This window comes from Agelaius tricolor, unplaced genomic scaffold (assembly GCF_023055355.1).
Source record: "Agelaius tricolor isolate 1412-34295 unplaced genomic scaffold, bAgeTri1.0.p SCAF_101, whole genome shotgun sequence".
NCBI lineage: Eukaryota > Metazoa > Chordata > Aves > Passeriformes > Icteridae > Agelaius > Agelaius tricolor.
In genome coordinates, this window is record NW_027269361.1 from 187,446 (window position 1) to 201,256 (window position 13,811).

Here is a 13,811-nt window from a genome sequence, read left to right on the forward strand (position 1 = left end):
GCAGAGAGGAGCTGGGATCCCACAGGGCGGCAGCCCCGGGGCTGGGCTGGCTTTGGGGCTGGATTTATGGAGCCCGACTCCGGGGGCTGTGCGAACAGCAATGGGGATAAATGTCCCTGTCACCGACAGCAATGGGGATAAATGTCCCTGCCACCGACAGCAATGGGGATAAATGTCCCTGTCACCAGTGGCACGGGCTGGCAGCCAGAGCCCTGCCCGGCCCAGGGGGAACAAAGGCACCCAAACACCAGGAACGGCCCCACAAACCCCAGCAGCGACACGGGAGCTGCCAGAGCAGGGCACAGCAGCAGGGACAAATCCTGCCCAGGCCTGGAGGTGACAGCAGAACTCAGGGGATCCCCCTGTTCCCAGAGCAGCATTCAATGGATCACCCGTTCCCCAAGCAGGATCCAGCTGCCCCAGGAGGATCCCCCTGTTCCCAAAGCAGCATTCAATGGATCCCCTGTTCCCAAAGCAGGATTCAATGGATCCCCCTGTTCCCAAAGCAGCATTCAATGGATCCCCCCGTTCCCAAAGCAGCATTCAATGGATCCACCCGTTCCCAAAGCAGCATTCAATGGATCCACCCGTTCCCAAAGCAGCATTCAATGGATCCACCCATTCCCAAAGCAGGATCCAGCTGATCCTGGAGGATCCCCCTGTTCCCAAAGCAGGATTTAATGGATCCCCTGTTCCCAAAGCAGGATCCAGCTGCCCCAGGAGGATTCCCCTGTTCCCAAAGCAGCATTCAATGGATTCCCCCGTTCCCAAAGCAGGATTCAATGGATCCCCCGTTCCCCAAGCAGGACCCAGCTGATCCTGGAGGATCCCCCCATTCCCCAAGCAGGACCCAGCCGCCCCAGGCTGCGCAGCACGCACAGGACGCACACGTGTGCTCAGATTTATGTCACGTTTAGCGGGATAAATTCCCTCCATAAATCCTGTGCTCGGGAAGAGCCCGAGGCAGGCGCTGATTGGGGTGGGAGCTCTCTCCCGGCAGCCCTGGCATGACCTGGCACTGCTGGGATGGATTGGCATGCTCTGGAAGGGAAAAGCACGGACAGACGGCTCTGCGGGAGCTACAGGGGGATGTTTTTCTCCCCCAGGAATTTGGGGTGTCTCCCCCAGGATTTGGGGATTTCTCTCCCAGGATTTGGGGATTTCTCGCCCATGATTTGGGGTCTCTCCCCCAGGATTTGAGGATTTCTCCTGCAGGATTTGGGGGATTTCTCCCCCAGGAATTCAGGGGTGTCTCCCCCAGGATTTGGGGTCTCTCCCCCAGGAGTTTGGGGTGGGATCCCTGCCCTGCTGGCCCACATGGATCACCTGGCTGGCTGTGAATTCACCTTCCCACAGCCCCTGGGCTCTGCTCCCCCCGAGCCCTGCAGGGGACAGGGCTGTGTGGGTGGGGACAGCCCGGTGGCACAGTCACACCCAGAGCCGGGCTGGCCTTGGCTGTGCCACCGCAGCCCTGCCAGCCCGGCCTGCCCCCGCACGTCCCGCAGGGCTGTGCTGGAGAGGGAGCTGGGGCTGGCAGCCAGCATTTGGCAACCTGGGTCTCTCCTGGCTCGCCCAAGCCAGGAGCACCCGGCCCCGGGGTGTCCCAGGCTGCCGTGGCTGCGGCTGCCTCGCTGCAAACCACGCTGGGCTCCTGCAGCGCCTCAGAGCGCCCTGAGAAACACCACAGAACAGCACAAAATCACCTCTCCTTAAACCCCAGCCTGAAGACGGAAGGAACTCCCTGGACCTCAGCCCTGCCGAATGCCGGGCACGGAGCTGGGAAATGCTCTAAAAATAAAGTTCTATTGTTGTCCTGGCACGTGACCCCGCTGCAGGAATGCTGGTGCCCAAGGACTGCAGCTGGGCACTGCAGGATTGGCAGGAATGCCCTGGGAATGAGCTGGGATTGTGCTGGGAATGTGCTGGGAATTGTACTGGGAATTGTACTGGGATTGCACTGGAAATGAGCTGGGATTGTACTCAGATTGTGCTGGGATTGTGCTGGGAATGCGCTGGGAATTGTACTGGGATTGCGCTGGAAATGCGCTGGGATTGTACAGGGATTGTACTGGGAATTGTACTGGGATTGCGCTGGGAATTGTGCTGGGATTGTACTGGGATTGCGCTGGGAATTGTACTGGGAATTGTGCTGGGAATGCACTGGGAATTGCACTGGGATTGCCCGCTGGGATTGCGCTGGGAATTGTACTGGGAATGCTGCAGGCCCAAAAAACACCTGGGGGGATGCAGACAGTGTTCTGTGCCAGCAGGGATCCCTCTCCAGGACAGATCCCTCTCCAGCAGGGATCCCTTTTCCAGCTGGGATCCCTCTCCAGGACAGATCCCTCTCCAGCACAATTCTGGGTTATGCCTGTAAACCATGAGGATAAACTTCACATTAACGTGACCACAAAATTAAAGCTGAGGGCTGCACCAACCACGAACCAAACCCAGCAGGGCTGCGAGAGCCACCTCCATAAACAGGCTGGGCCTGAAGAGGCACAAAACCAGGCTGGGGCACAGGCTGGGCCAGGAGCAGCTGCAGGAGAGAGAGGCTGTGCCCAGGGAAGGGGCAGGCAGGGAGGGCCAGGGGCTCCTGGAGCTGGGCAAGGCTCCCTCAGCCCATCCTCAGCAACTCCTGGAGCTGGGCAAGGCTCCCTCGGTCCCTCAGCCCATCCTCAGTAACTCCTGGGGCTGGGCAAGGCTCCCTCAGCCCATCCTCAGCAACTCCTGGAGCTGGGCAAGGCTCCCTCGGTCCCTCAGCCCATCCTCAGTAACTCCTGCATGCCCTGAGCTGCTGTGGAGAGCAGCGATGGAGGGGGATAGAACGAGCTGGCACAAAGGCTGCGTGCTTTTTGGGGCACTTTGGGGATAAAACCCTGTTATGGGGTTGATTCTCAGAGCCCAGGAGTGGCCAGCCCAGCTCCATGGGGTTAACTCAGAGCCCAGTGAGTGCCAGCCCAGCCCAGCTCAGTGGGGTTAACTCTTGGCCAGCCCAGCCCTGCTCCTCGGGCGGCCCTGCCAGCCCGGGAGCCGTGCCAGGAGCACAAACAAACCCATTCAAACACAAACGGCGCTCCAGGCACCGGCCCAGCCCCGAGCACGGGCAGGGGGAGAGCAGGGAGAGCCACAATAAACGAGATTATTATGGATGGCTGCAGATCGGGGCTGGAGCAGCCTCTGGCTTCCAGGAGAACACACAAACCCCAGTGCCAGCCCCGGATCGCTCTGGGGGAGCAGCAGGGAGGGGAGGCAGCCCTGACTGCCATTTCCAGCCCGGGAGAAGGAAGCACAGGGCTGTGTCCCTGGACTGTCCCCAGGCTGTGCCCCCCAGGCTCTCCAGAACCTCGGAGGTTTCCCCTGAAAGCTCAAGGAAGGAAGCCGAGTGCTCCGAGGCCGGCCGGGAAAGGCTCCCATGGTTTTCCTGAGGGCAGTCGTGGCCAGCCCTGAGCTTCCCGAGCCTCAGGACAGGCTGGGGTCAGCAGGGCCCCCGGGATGGGCAGGGACACAGCCCTGTCCTCATCCCCTCCCGGGGGTGACCGTGAGCACCGTGACCCATCCTCACGTGAGGGAACAACCAACAGCTCGAGCTGTTCCTTCAAAAAATCCAAGGGAAAAGCAGGAGTGGTCCCACCTGCTTTGTGGAGCCAGGCTGGCACCTCATCCTCATCCTCATCCCTGCTGCTGTGGCACCTCGGGGCGAGCCAGAGCTGTGGGTACCAGCCCAGGGCTGCTCCTGGAGCTGCTCCTGCCCTCAGAGCAATCCCGAGTTCCACACACCGGGCTCAGGGCTGCTCCTGCCCCTCAGAACGATCCGAACAATCCCGAGTTCCACACACCGGGCCAGGGCTGATCCCATCCCTCAGAACGATCAGAGCAATCCCGAGTTCCACACACCGGGCCAGGGCTGCCCCTTCCCCTCAGAGCAATCTGCACACACCGGGCTCAGGGCTGCTCCTTCCCCTCAGAACAATCCGAGCAATCCCGAGTTCCACACACCGGGCCAGGGCTGCTGCCGTCCCTCAGAACGATCTGAACAATCCCGAGTTCCACACACCGGGCCAGGGCTGCTCCTGCCCTCAGAGCAATCCCGAGTTCCACACACCGGCCCAGGGCTGCTCCTTCCCCTCAGAGCAATCTGCACACACCGGGCTCAGGGCTGCTCCTTCCCCTCAGAGCAATCTGCACACATCGGGCCCAGGGCTGATCCCGCCCCTCAGAACGATCCGAACAATCCCGAGTTCCACACACCGGGCCCAGGGCTGCTCCTGCTCTCAGAGCAATCCCGAGTTCCACACACCGGGCCAGGGCTGATCCCGTCCCTCAGAACGATCCGAACAATCCCGAGTTCCACACACCGGGCTCAGGGCTGCTCCTTCCCCTCAGAGCAATCCCGAGTTCCACACATCGGGCCCAGGGCTGCTCCTGCCCCTGCCCGCACCCGGCCAGGGCTGCTCCTGCCCCTCGGGGTGCCCGCAGCCCTCCCTGCCTCTCCCCGCCCGGATCCACCCATGGAAATTGCGAAAGACTTTCAGTTTTGCAGGGAGAGGCCCCCCCAGGGCGGCTCTTGGGCCCAAACTGCGACTCTCAAGCTATTTCGGGGTGTGAGGGAAGGAGGGAGAGTGTTTGCTTTGTAACCAAAAAGCTGCGAGAGCTTAAAATTGTCGTGTGGGAAAGGAGGCCAAGAGCCCGGGCTATAAAACCTGCTCTGGAGGCACAACACCCTCGCGCTTTGTGGGCTTGACAAAGCAAAGCAAACCCAACTGTATAAACTGGAATATTGGCAGGGAATTCGCTGGAAACAAATCCCCCCCAGCCACAGGGTGTTTAACCAGAAACCTCAGCCAAGTCCCAGCAGCTCCCTCGGGCTGGGCCTTTCTGGGTGTTCGGGCTCGGAGAGGATGCCCAAAAAGCCAAACCCCATCACCCCAGGGCGTCAGAGATGCGCAAACCCTCATTTCTTGCTGGCAAGTGCCTTAGGACAGCTTTGGAGCGGCACCATTGCTGTCAGAGCCGCTCACCTGGCCCTCAGGTGAGCCCACAGAGGGTCCCGGAGCTCTCTGGGAGCAGAGGGGCTGCAGAGGCTCCAGGGCCATTGTCACCGTCCTGTCCCCACAGAGCAGAGCCAGACACCGACCCTGGCCTCGCCCAGGGCACCTGGACAGGGACTGGGAGCGTCTGGGCCCTGTTTGGGGGCAGCTGCTGGCTCTGGGACCTGTGGGGCCAAAGGGAAATCCCTGAGGCTGGAGAGGCCTCCAGAAGCTCCAAGCCACCACCAGGAGCTCTGAGTGGCCCCCAGGAGCTCCAAGCCACCTCCAGGACCTCTGAGCCACCTCCGGGAGCTCCAAGGCACCTCTGGGAGCTCCGAGTGTCCCCCAGGAGCTCCGAGCCACCTCCAGGACCTCTGAGCCACCTCTGGGAGCTCCAAAGCACCTCTGGGAGCTCCGAGTGTCCCCCAGGAGCTCCGAGCCACCTCCAGGACCTCTGAGCCACCTCTGGCAGCTCCAAGGCACCTCTGGGAGCTCCGAGTGTCCCCCAGGAGCTCCGAGCCACCCCAGGGACCTCTGAGCCACCTCTGGCAGCTCCAAGGCACCTCTGGGAGCTCCGAGTGTCCCCCAGGAGCTCCGAGCCACCTCCAGGACCTCTGAGGCACCTCCGGGAGCTCCAAGACACCTCTGGGAGCTCCGAGTGTCCCCCAGGAGCTCCGAGCCGCCCCAGGGACCTCCCAGCCCTGTGAGACCCAGAGCTCTGCCCGCCCCCAGGGCACGACCCGTGCCTGACCCTGGCACAAAGCACACCCCAGGCCCCGGTTGCTGCAGGAGAATGTTTCCTCCCCGAGCAGCGATTTGATTTCCCGGGCAGGATCGGGGTGGCCTCGGCGCCGGGCGATCCATCTCGGCACGGCTGAGATCTACGGCAGCGCAGGGAAATAATTCAGCTTTAGGGGAGGAAGGGGAGGCCTCGGAGAGCCGCTGCTCCTGCCCGGCCCGGTAATTACAGCAAAGCCACACGGCCTCGCAGAGAGCAGTATTTTACCTCGGAAATGCCTGAGTGACCCAGAAACTGGAGTCCCATTTCCTGAAATTATTTCACCACTTCAGAGCCCTTGTTTCAATGAAAGCTGCTGCAAACGAGGCATGAGAGCCCCGAGCTGAGCTGGAACATATTTTCCCTGCCGACGTGTGGGGATGGTTTGAAGGGAAGAGCAAAGTCAGGGCTGAGAACGAGCACCTGGATAAAAACCCTGCCATGAACCCAAATAACGGAGCCAGGGCACACAGGGAGCCCCCAGGCTGACACAAAACACTCTGCCCCACCTGATATTATCCCCTCCCGCCTGGGCACTTCCCTCTGTTCAGCTTTTGGAGGCTTTTAGGGTGCCACTGTTTGATGCACGAGCCCTAAAAGTCTGAGGGGAGAGAGAAATGCTCCAGGCAGGAGGGACTGCAGAAGGGATTGCAGAAAAGGGCTCTGCAGCAAGCCCAGGCGCTGCAGCCATGGCTCGAGCTGTGCTTTGGTGGGCAGCAGAGCCCCCATTCCCCCACAGGAGCTCCCAGAACTCCAAGTGAAGCTTTATGGGATGGAGCAGCAGCCCCCTAAAGGGATCCCGGCAGGTTTTGGGGACAGGGAGATGCCAAAAACAAATGGGGAATCAAAGGAAAGGTGAGGGACAAGCCCAGGGATGGGGAGCATCCCTTGGGAATTCCTCACCACCTCCAACCTTTCCTGGCTGCAGCACAGCTTGGTGCTGAACGAGGGGGGAAAAAGCAGTTTGGGAAATCTGGCCTTGATTCACAGTGCCAGGAATGGGAATAGAAACGAAAAAGAAGGGGAAACAAAAAAGAAGGGGAAAGAAAAAGAAAGGGAAAGAAACAGAAGGCCCCAAGAAAGTCCGAGGATAAATAAATCCAAACAGAGGCGCAGCAGCATCACGTGGGACACAGCAGAAACGAGTCCAAAGCCAAAGGCAAGGCAGAGCTGCTTCCCTGACACACAGACCCAGACGTGGGCACGGGGCCTGGCCCGGGGAGCCCGGGCAGATCCAGAGCAGCCCCAGCAGTTCCAGCCCAGGATGCTGCTCGCAAGCAGCTCCCAGGGCTGCTCCCCAGCACATTCCCCTCCTCAGGAGGGGCACTGAACCCAGCCCGACCCCACCCGCAGCCCTGGTGTCCCCCAGCCCCGCTGGTGCTTCCTCTCTCCAAGTTCCCCATTTCCCAACGCCGGGGGGGTTCCCATCCCCAAAACCCCTGGAATCCACCCTCGGGCCCGGCTCGCGGGGATTTCGGAATAGACGGGAATCAAGACAGGAATCAGGAGCTGGAATTGTGTCTTAGCCACATCTCTGCCTCCCTCCAGGGATCCCACGGCACTGCCACACCTGCCCAGGTGTGCTCAGTGCCCCTGGGAGCACCTGGCACCTGCAGCTGGGCCCCAGCACAGCACAGGGACCTGCTGGGAAACGGGGAGAGCCCAGGGGAATGAGGAACCCCGAGAAAGCAGAAATAAAACAGAAACACATGTCAGAGACGGGGCCTGGGCCCCGGGCCCCGCGAAAGAGGAATCTCAGAGGGAGCTGTGGCATTCCCAGAGCTTGTGCGCAGCCTGCTCCTGGTCCGAGAGATCCCAGGGATGAGGGAAACACACACAAATCCCGGGAAAAGGCTGGAATTCCTGGTGGGCACAACCCAGCGGGGCTCACCAGGGTGTCCCACAGCTCAGGACCACCGGGGTGCCCAAATCCACAGGAAAAGGGCTGGTTTTGGGTTCCCAAAGCAGGCAGGCCTGTGGGAGAGCGACTGCCCACTGAAACCCCAACCAGCCCAGAGCAGCAGGAGCAAAACCCTTCCCTGAGCTGCTTTAGGGACAGACCCTCGGGAAGCACTCTGCCCAGAGCTGGGGAACCCCTCGGGACCAGCCCCACAGGGATAAACGGGAATTCCTGCTGTCCACAGGGATAACCCAGACAGGGACAGAGGGAACAGCTCCGAAGGGACGGTGGGGCAGAGAGGAAAGAGCAGCAAAGGAAGGGGCAGGATGGGGAGAGCGGAGCAGGAATGAGCTGTGTGTGCTCATACCTGAGCACTGTGTGGGACCCACTGTGAGCAGTGTCTGTGTGTGTGTGCTCACACCTGAGCACTGTGTGGGACCCACTGTGAGCAGTGTCTGCATGTGTGCTCACACCTGAGCAGTGTCTGTGTGTGTGCTCACACCTGAGCCAGGCACTCCCTGCCCTCTCCCACCTGCCAGGGAAGGTGCAGGTGCAGGTGCAGGTGAGCCCCGCTGCCCCCAGCCCCTAGCCCAGCCCTTAATTCCCCGACGAGAACAACTCCTCAACCCCCAATTCCTGACATGGGCCCCTCCTGCTGCTCCCTTCCCCAGTGCCAGGGCAGGCACCGACCGCAGCTCCCCAAACGCTGCCCAGGGGCTCCTGCAGCGCTCCGCATCCCCGGGAGGATGGACCCCGGATCCCCTGCATCCCCTGACAGCCCCTCCACACCCCCCTGAGCCCCCAGCACATCCGGGGGTGCAGACCCCTCCCCACCCCAGAGCACCAAGTCCAGCTTTGGGGTCCCCAATTCCGGGGCTCCCCTCAGCCCTGAGCCCCCAGCCCCATTCCAGGGCTGCCCCCGCGCTCCCCCCGGCACCGCCCGGGCCCCTCGCTGCTCCTCGGCTCCTCCCCGGGGGCGGGGCTTGGCCGCATAGCGGCGCCCCCCTCTCCCGTCATTGGCCGCTGCTCCCGCCGCTCAGGGGCGGCGCGCGATGCGATTGGCCGGGGGTCGCTGCCACTCAGCGCGGGGGCGGGGCGGGCGGAGCCGCCGCCGCACGAAAACTCGGGGAGAGTTGTGGGGGGAGGGGCCGGCCGGGGCTCCCGCCGCCCCCGGAGCTGCCCCGGCGCCGCCGCCGCCGCCGCGGAACCGCTCGGGACGGCCCCGCTCCCGCCGTGCCGGCGCCGCCGTTACCTGAGGGAGCCGGGCCGGGTCCTCGCGCTGGCGCCGCTCGCGCTGGGGCTCCCGCCGCCCCCCCCGCCCCGCGCGCCAGGCTCTCGCGAGACCGCGAGGAGGTAACGGCGCGGCGGCCAATGGGACGCGCCGGGGGCGGGGCCGAGGAGGCGAAGGGGCGTGGTTACCACACCACAGTGGGCGTGATCAGTGATAGGCCCCGCCCGGGAGGCCCCGCGGGGACCGCGACACGTGGGGAGAGGGGATAGACCCGGGACAGACCCGGGATATAGCCGGGACAGACCTGGGACAGGCCCGGGACAGGCCCGGGACACCGCCGGCTCACAGGCACCCCCCGAATCCCAGGCCCGGGCCTCTGGCACGCCCCAAAGCCAGGAGGACACGGCTGGCACTGTCCCCCCAGCACCGAGAACACCCCAAAGCCGGGGCAGGGCTGGCAGACAGGTGACACTGCCAGGGCCACCAAGGAGACACGAGCAGCTCCGACTGTCACCGAACCGTGTTTATTGCCGCCCGTCCCCGCTGTCACCGCCCGCTGTCACATGGCGAAGAGGATGAGGAAGGCCACCATGAGGCAGAAGAGCCCCTTGGCCTCGGACAGGGCGAAGCTCAGGACGGCGTAGGAGAAGAGCTGCTGCTTCAGGGCCACCTCGGTCCCTGTCCCCTCACAGAGCCCTGTCACCCCACAGTCCCATGCCCCCGCCCAGAGCTCTGTCCTCCCCGAGCCCCCTGTCCCCTCAAAGCCCCCCTGTCACCCCCAGCCCCCTGTCCCTCCTTGTCTCCCCATTCCCCCTGCCCCCCATTCGCCCTGTCCCTGTCCCCCTGTCTGTCCCTGTCCCTGTACCTGGCGTATCCGATGATGAGGCTCCCGAACACGGTGCCGACTCCCTGTCCCTTGTCTGTCCCTGTCCTCCCTGTCCCCCTGTCCCCATCCACGAGGCTGAGGCTCGGGGGCTGCGGCCCCAGGGGTGCCCCCGGCTCTGGGGTCACGCAGGGCACACACGGGAGGGGCAGGAGGTGCCGCTGTCACCCGGGTGTGCGTCCCACCCCCAGGTGCGGTGGCACCGTGGGGACAGGGACGGAGGTGCCGCTGCAGGTGTCAGCCCCGGTGGGGCAGCGGAGCCGAGACGGGCCGCGGGGGTGTCGGGCACACCTGGGGTGCCCTCGGTGTCCCTGGGCCTCTCGGTGTCTCGGTGTCCCCTCCCGCTCTGTCCCGCCCCCCTCTCGGTCCCCCCCCGCTCTCACCGGGCTCCGCCGGGCAGGTCGCGGCCGCTCCCTGTGCGCATGCGTGGCCGGGAAATGGGAGGTCGCCCCCTGCCGGACTGGAGGACTCGGAGGAGCGCGGAAGGGGGCGGGGCCTGGAACGGGGTGGGCGGAGCCATGCCGCGCGCGCCCTCTGGCGGGGAAACGGGGGAGCGCAGGTGTGCGCACCTGGGGAGAGCACGTGACACGTGAGCGTGTGTGTGACACCTCCCTGTGTGTGTGTGTGACACTTGTGTGTATGTGTGTGACACCTCTGTGTGTATGTGTGACACTTGTGTGTATGTGTGTGACACCTGTGTGTGTGATACCTCTGTGTGTGTGTGTGTGACACTGTGTGTATGTGTGACACCTCTGTGTGTGTGTGTGTGTGTGTGTGACACCTGTGTGTGTGTGACACCTCTGTGTGTGTCTGTGTGTGTGTATGTGTGTGTGAGACACCTATGTGTGTGTGTGACACCTGTGTGTGTGTGTGACACCTGTGTGTGTGTGACACCTCTGTGTGTGTGTGTGTGTGTGACACCGCGTCCCCCCCCGTCCCCACCAGGTGCAGGGAGGGCACAATGTCCCCCCCAGTTGGTGTGTCCCCCACCTTGGGGACACTGTCACCCCCTCCTTGGAGGCACTGCCACCCCCCTGTCCTGCGTCACCCCACATGGGGACACTGCCACCCCCAGGTGCTGTCCCCCCGCTTTGGGGACACTGTTCCTCCCCCCCTCCGCCTTGGTGACACTGCCATCCCCCCGGTGCTGTCCCCCCGCTTTGGGGACGCTGCCACCCCCCCCTTGGGGACACTGTCACCCCCCCGGCCGCGGCTCTCTCTCTGTTGGCGCTGCTGCCGTCACGGCCATTAATTAAAGCCGGGCGATAATTAACGGCCCTTAACGGGAAATCAATGCCGAGGAGCCGCGGCTGGGGGGGCTCCGGCTCCGGCGGGGGGGGAGACCCCAAACCCCGACCCCTGCCGGGCACCGCGGGGGCGCCGCGGGCATCGATCGGTGCCGCTGCTCGGGGGGGACACGGGGACATCGGCACCGGGGCCGAGACAGGGCGGGGGAGCCGCGGGGCTTCGGGGCAGTTTCGGGGCTTTGGGTTCGGGGGAGTTTCGGGGCTTTTGGGTTCGGGGGAGTTTCGGGGATTTTGGGTTCGGGGGTTTTGTGTTCGGCGGGGGGACGGGAGGAGCGGCAGAGCCGGGCTGTGGAAATGGCCAGAAACGGCCCCAAAAAGGAGTCAGAACTCCTGGGAATGGGGAGTATGGTCCGGGAATGGGGGTCTGGTCCCAAAATGGGGAGTCTGATCCCGAAATGGGGGTTCTGGTCCTGAGAATGGGAGTTTCACAGCAGAAATTGGGGTTCCTCCCCCAGGATTTGGGGTTCCTCCCCAGGTTTGGGGTCTGGGAGCCCTTTTGGGGTGGGCTGTGGTCGCTGGCCCCGCTCAGCTCCGGCTGCCTCAGTTCGGGATTTGCTTTTCCCGTTTTTTTTCCCCTTTTTTTAGGGTTTTTTTTTTTTTTTTTTTTTTACACGCTCTTTTATGACAAACTTTCCTTTACGTCTGACATTTAAAGGCTGATCAGATCTTCCCTGCAGGACAGGGGAAATGGGGAAATTTATTGGGAAATTTATTGGGGCCGGAGATTGACTCCGACAGCGCCGGGAGTGGGGCAGGAACTGTGGGATTTGGGAATTTGGGGATTCTGGGCCGGCCCTGTCCCCCGGGAGGGGCTTTTGGGGTTGAAAATGAGATTTTTGGGGGGTTTTTGTCACCCTGCAGCCCCTCCTGGCGTCCTGCTCCCAGCTGGGGACAGAGGGACGGGGACAGAGGGACAGAGGGACAGAGGGACAGAGGGACAGGGACAGAGGGACAGGGACAGAGGGACAGGGCCGGGCTCAGTGCTCCCCCCTCCCCACACTGCGACGGGAAAATCCAACCCCCGCAGGCGAGCAGGGAAAGATAAAAAAAGGGAATAAAAGCCCGGGAATGGCTCAGGGACAGCGGGAAAGGTCACCCGGAGCCCTGGGGACAGGCGGGGCCTTGGCGGGGCTGCCACCAACCTGCAGCCCCAAAGCTGATCCCCGCTTCCTGACCCCCAGGCCCAAATCCCCGATTCCCAACCCTAAATCCCCCATTCCCAGCCCCAAACTCCCAGCCCTAAATCCCCAATCCCCCAGTTCCCGGTTCCCAACCCTGAATTCCTGATCCCCAGGCCTAAATCCCCGATTCCCAGCCCCAAATCCCCAAATCCCCAATGCCAATTGATCTCTGGGGGATTTGTGCTCCCGGGAAGTGTCCCCAAATCCCCCCATTGTCCCCAAATCCACCAATGTCCCCCAAATCCCCCCAAATTCCCCCAATCCACCCCTGCCTCCCGTGCCGGGGCTGTCCCCGTTTGTCCCTGTGTCCTGTTTGTCCCCGTTTATCCCCGTTTATCCTCGTTTGTCCCCATTTATCCCCGTTTATCCCCGTTTGTCCCCATTTGTCCCTGATTATCCCCGTTTGTCCCTATTTATACTCATTTGTCCCTGTTTGTCCCCATTTGTCCCCATTTGTCCCTGTTTGTCCCCATTTATCCCCATTTATCCCCGTTTGTCCCCATTTGTCCCCATTTGTCCCCGTTTATCCCCGTTTGTCCCTGTTTATCCCCGTTTATCCCCATTTATCCCCGTTTATCCCCGTTTGTCCCCATTTATCCCCGTTTGTCCCTGTTTATCCCCGTTTATCCCCGTTTGTCCCTGTTTATCCCCGTTTATCCCCATTTATCCCCGTTTGTCCCCGTTTGTCCCTGTTTATCCCCATTTATCCCCGTTTGTCCCCGTTTGTCCCCATTTATCCCCATTTATCCCCGTTCGTCCCCATTTGTCCCCGTTTATCCCCGTTTGTCCCCATTTATCCCCATTTATCCCCGTTTGTCCCTGTTTATCCCCGTTTATCCCCATTTATCCCCGTTTATCCCCGTTTGTCCCCATTTATCCCCGTTTATCCCCATTTATCCCCATTTATCCCCGTTCGTCCCCATTTATCCCCGTTCGTCCCCATTTGTCCCCGTTTGTCCCCGTTTATCCCCGTTTGTCCCTGTTTATCCCCATTTATCCCCATTTGTCCCCATTTATCCCCATTTGTCCCCATTTATCCCCGTTTGTCCCCATTTATCCCCATTTGTCCCCATTTATCCCCATTTATCCCCATTTATCCCCGTTTGTCCCCCGGGAGGGGGGAGCGCAGCCCGGGAAGGTTTCCATGGCAACGGGCGGGGGGGAAAAAAAAAAAATCAGAAATATGGGAAAAAAAAAAACCCATAAAAGAGGCGCGGGCGGGGCGAGGGCTCGGGGCCATTTGTATGCAGAGAGAAAAACCCAAACTGCGGAAAATCAACGCGGGAGGAGGAGGGGAGCCGGGGAAAGGGAGGAGAGGAGGCCCCGGGAGCAAGGACGAGCCCAAGGAGGGAGAAATCCCTTTTTTGGCCTTTTTCCCCCCCTTTTTTCCCTCCTTTTCTCCCATTTTTTCCATGTTTTTCCTCTATTTCCCTCCTTTTTTTCCCCTCTTTTTTTTCCTTTTTTTCCCTCCTTTTTGTCCTCCTTTTTCCCCCCTCTTCCT

General features: G+C 62.0%; 1 protein-coding gene across 1 annotated transcript in view; it reads right to left on the reverse strand.

Moving 5' to 3' along the window:
• Positions 1-9,080, reverse strand: part of LOC139586033 (cyclic AMP-dependent transcription factor ATF-7-like) — a 43,096-nt gene extending 34,016 nt beyond the window's left edge. The window contains exon 1 of the mRNA XM_071419165.1: positions 8,961-9,080. The gene's annotated coding sequence lies outside the window, so the exon portion shown is untranslated. The remainder of the gene's footprint in view (positions 1-8,960) is intronic.
• Positions 9,081-13,811: the final 4,731 nt, after the last annotated feature.